Below are 4,715 nucleotides of genomic sequence, written 5' to 3' on the forward strand. Positions count from 1 at the left end.
ATCGCGATCAAGTTACGAGCAGGTTCTGGCAAGATGTGTTTAAGCAACTCAATACCACGTTGAGTATGTGCAGCAGTGATCATCCTCAATCTGATGGCCAAACAATCTCAGTTCAAGTCAACTTTTCCGGAGTTTGATTATGATCTGGACGATATTCCTGATGATGACGAATACTCTTCTTGAGGAAGGGGAGAGAGTAGATTCGCTGGCAATGAAGTCTTTTGAGTTTTTGTACTTCGAGAAAAGCTTCATGTGCATTAGACCTTCCTTGAATGAAGTTAGCTCCGTATTGAGCTATGTACTCCGAACTTGAGTCTTCATTCTCACACCAAGAAAAAAAGCCCACCCACCTCCTCTAGCCTAGTTTCTTGACACCAATCTCCTTTGCATGCATGTTTATTGCATAAGTGAATAAGATTGTCATCAAGAAACTGGGAAAAATATCACAAGCAATCTAAGTGTGAGGCTTCATGCTAGTAATCTCCATCAACACATTGTGACTGGACTCATGCTTAAGGATTAGCATGAGGCCTTATGCTAAAGTGCTGAAAAGATTTTGGTTTGTCTAGTTTCTTGATGGTAATCTTGCTTGAACGTCTGTCCATGGGACAAGTAATATTATTATCAAGGAATTGGCAAACACACCCCATCCATTCCTAAGTGTGAGGCCTTATGCTAATAACCTCCTATAGAATTACCTCCACTACGCCTTTCATACACCCCATCCATTCTTGAGTCCTCATACTATTAAGAATTACTTCCATTACCCCTTTCACTTAGCATGAGGCCTGACACTAGGATCCATTCTCTCCCATTTCAAAAATATTTTAAGTAATTCTAATAAGTTCTTTCATGTTTCTAGGCCCAGCAATCTAAAACACTTCTACATGAGTCCATTAGAGTGAAAAGAGGCTGCAACTCCACACAACCACAAAAGTGGACATTAGAGATACAAGATGATGATCTAGTGTTGGTGGATCTTACCAACCCAAACAGTCCAATAGTCTATGGGATTGTCATCAAAGAAGAGGAGATTCCTAACAAAGACATGAATAGGGAAGGAGGGCCATTTATACAGAGCTTCAAAAGACATTCATCAGGAATATTGTTCAAGACTCAGAGTTTATTCCGTCAACTACAATACAGTCTGCAGAGAAGGAATTGATACAACCTTCACTGCTTATGGAATCCTCAAGGACAGACTAACCTTGTCAAGGGCATTGTTGTTGTGGACAGTCAACAATAGGATTCTAACTGAGAGACTTTTTGATCAGAGGGAAATAGAAGAATTGGAGCATCCATTCCATGACCTCTCCAACTACAATCCAAATGATGGACATAAGGTCGATTAGGTTGTTGATGATAAACATACATTAAGCGATACATCCTCATTAACATCAATGTCCAATGATTAGGAGAGTGAGGACGATGACGACAAGGTACAACACAATGATAATGAAGAGGATAATAGTGAGACAAAAAGTGACAAGTGATGAAATTCAAGACAAGAGTCCTTCCTCATCATGAAAAGAAGAAAAAGATGATGATGAACCACCACAGAAGAGGGTTAGATGTGAACTTTGAAGCAAGGTTGCAAGGAATAATGCATGGAAGAGCCAGGGACAAAAACCTCCATACAAAACAAGAAAAAAAAGTGTCACACAATGGTTTAGGTTTAGGGTTTAGGGGTGTTTAGGCGTTTAGGGTCAAAGACAGTCTACGGTGTTGCAATCGGGCGAGATCGCTAAACATGTATGTACATTCCCCATGTCCCAATGGGACTAATACAAAAATTGGGTGTGTCACCCTCTCAATGAGCTGCTCTACGTGATCCTCTTGTGTCACAGCGGGACCTAGTCCTGGAGTAGAAGTGGACATGGTCGTCTCAATCAAATCATGTTGATGTCCAAGTCTCCCCCACGTGCTGAATGTAGAACAGAGTCTGGGGGGTGCCACTGCTAGTGAATCTCACCACCTACCATTCTGCCAAAGCATGGGAGCCATCTAGACTACCACTCCTCTAGCTGCCTCGGTTTTGCCCGCTCCTTTAGGATGGTGTAATGAAGCCGCACTGCTGCAAGAGTGAGTCTCCACCACGATGCCACCATTGCTAATATCCTCGCTTGTTGCCCATCAAAGCGGCAATGGTTCCATGCCTCCATAAGTGCCTGCACTCCAGTCGCCCTCTAGATGGACCATCGCTCGTGGCCCATCGCCTCCCAGACTGACATCCCGACTTCAGCCCCTAATGCATCCCATTGAACTCGCATGTTCCATCCATGACATCTATAACAGCGAATACGCCTCCAAGCTGGACCAATGGCTGGACCTCTAGCTCCCTCAAACCAGTGGAGGATATCCCCGCTCTGAGCCTTGAACTCTGGAATGTCTCCTAGTTCCTGCATCGCCTTGAAGATCTGTCGCCATACCTTTCTCGCCACATCACATATCCAAAGTACATGTCGCGCCTGTGAGACACAAAATCCCTAGGCCCCAAAGTGGAGCCGGAAGGGTGCCACGTGGTAGTGGCCGAAGTGAAAGCCAAACGAGTGTAACACGTTTGGACCAAAAGCTCCGACTTGAAAAGTTGAGAGTGGGAGTGGATCCATCATCTACTCCATTCTCTGGATTGGTAGACCTCTTCACAGTGTTGCAGAATAGTGCTGGCATTTCTGCTACTGGAAACACTCTTCCACAGCAGTTGCCACCTTTCCTTGCCCCTGGCAATGCCCTCACTAGCTCCTCGACTGAGGGACTTGGTAGGCTTGATGAGGCTCTTTCTGCCATCCTTGAATGCTCGATCAAGGAATTCATGAACGAGCTCAAGTCTCTAAATCAAGCTCACAAGGCTGTGAAGAGATTGACTCAGCTCCGTGATAAAAAGCAGTTCCCTCAAGACCTTCGCATTCGTGTGCCAAAGCTTGAGGTGACCTCTCACGGTCAGGAACTTCTTGATGCCAGCATCAAAGCAATCCACGAACAATACTTGAAGGACCTTCTTGATTCTCTGCTCAAGGCACGAGAGGCTGAGGCTGCTACCCTTGCGGATCTCATCAACCATGGACTCTCTCAACGTTTTAATGATCGAATGGATGATTTTGTTCACTGTGCTTTGCAGGCTTGTGGCAATGCACAACGAGAGGCTGTCACACATACTCTCAATGCCCGCAAGCATCAGTTGATAGCTGAATACCAACGTGCGACTGCAATTGGAGCAGTGGCATATGGAGTTGAGGAGAGCAAAAAGGAAAATGCTCGCAAGCAAAGGGAAGCTGCAGAGGATGCTGCACGAGCCAAGGCGGAGACACTGCCCAAGGAAGACACTGTTAAGATGCTTGTCCAGAGCTGCTTTGACAAGATGTGGAAGGAGAGGGAGCGTGGAATTCCGAGACAACACCACGAAGATGCTGGCAGAGGCACCAGATCACAAGGCAAACGACAGCAAAGGACGGATCACTCCACATACGTGAAGCAGGCTCTTCAAAGACACGCAAGGTTTCTCTCCCCAGTGGTGAACGTGACGTTACCCATGGACGGCAGGGAAACGAGCAGGGGCAGAATGTGGTTACTGGGACTCCTCCCACCCATTCCGATGCCCCGGGTTTTTCTTCAAGGGGTCCCTTGCACCGGCAATCTCCAACCGTGCTTGGTTCCCAGCCAGCCATGACTGGCAGAGGTGGCCAACGCCAGTCTCGAGGAAACGGTCGACCCCCACGGTCCCAACCGAACTGGCCAAGCGAGGGCACCAGACTACACCACGACCTCCTCCAGGAGCCCAACAACGCCAGCCAACTCAGAACCAGAAACCACCTTCACCTCCCAGAGGACAAGAGATGCAGCCCTCACAGCACCACAACAACACCCCACTCCACGAACGAACCCAACGCTATGGCTTGGGAAGAAACTCGCCTCCACAGCAACACCCGCACTCTCCAGTTACGGCAGTGCCTGTGGACAGAAAAGGCAAGGCAAAAGTTTCTGGCTACCTTTGATTGCCCCGCATGAAGCTTTACTTCATTTTGCCGGCAATCAAAAAGTTTCCCAGCTAGAAAATAGAGTGGAGATTGGTGCTGTTCACAATTTGTCTTCTCGCATGTTGAGTGCCGCTGAAAAGCGCCTCCTTGCTCTTGGGCTCTCATTCATTCCTAATCCAGTGCCTCTCACGGCCAAAAAGATTATGGAATGCTTAGATGACTTTCAACGCTCAGTCCGTCTTCGTCATTCGTTTAAGGACAGCAACAGTCTTATATCAGAGTTTCGGGTTCCCAACCCAAACTTTGATCCTCCCCCTGCTTCCTGGCACATGGAGTCACGAGTTGCCCGCATTCGAGAGCACCTTCTCCAACGTCTTTCCTGTTGTAAAAGACCTCGATCTTTTCTAAGAGGATGGAGACGTGATGCAGTCCTTGCGCTGCGACACGATCATAGTATTGTGATTAAGCCAGCCGACAAAAACCTCGGCGTAGTTGTTCTGGACCGCACGTGGTACATTCAAGAGGCTATGCGCCAACTCAATGATCCTCTTGTCTACAAGAGAGTTGAGTCGATTCCACATCAACCCATGCATGAGCGCCTCCTCGAACTTCTCCTGAAGTATAAATCTTGCTCGTGGCTGGACAAGAACACAGCCAAGTACCTCACCACTTTTCCCTCACCTCCACGTAAAGCTTGTTTGTTGTATTTTCTTCCAAAAATACATAAGCAGCCAATTCGTG

The sequence above is a fragment of the Selaginella moellendorffii genome, unplaced genomic scaffold (genome assembly GCF_000143415.4).
Source record: "Selaginella moellendorffii unplaced genomic scaffold, v1.0 SELMOscaffold_221, whole genome shotgun sequence".
Taxonomy (NCBI): Eukaryota; Viridiplantae; Streptophyta; class Lycopodiopsida; order Selaginellales; family Selaginellaceae; genus Selaginella; species Selaginella moellendorffii.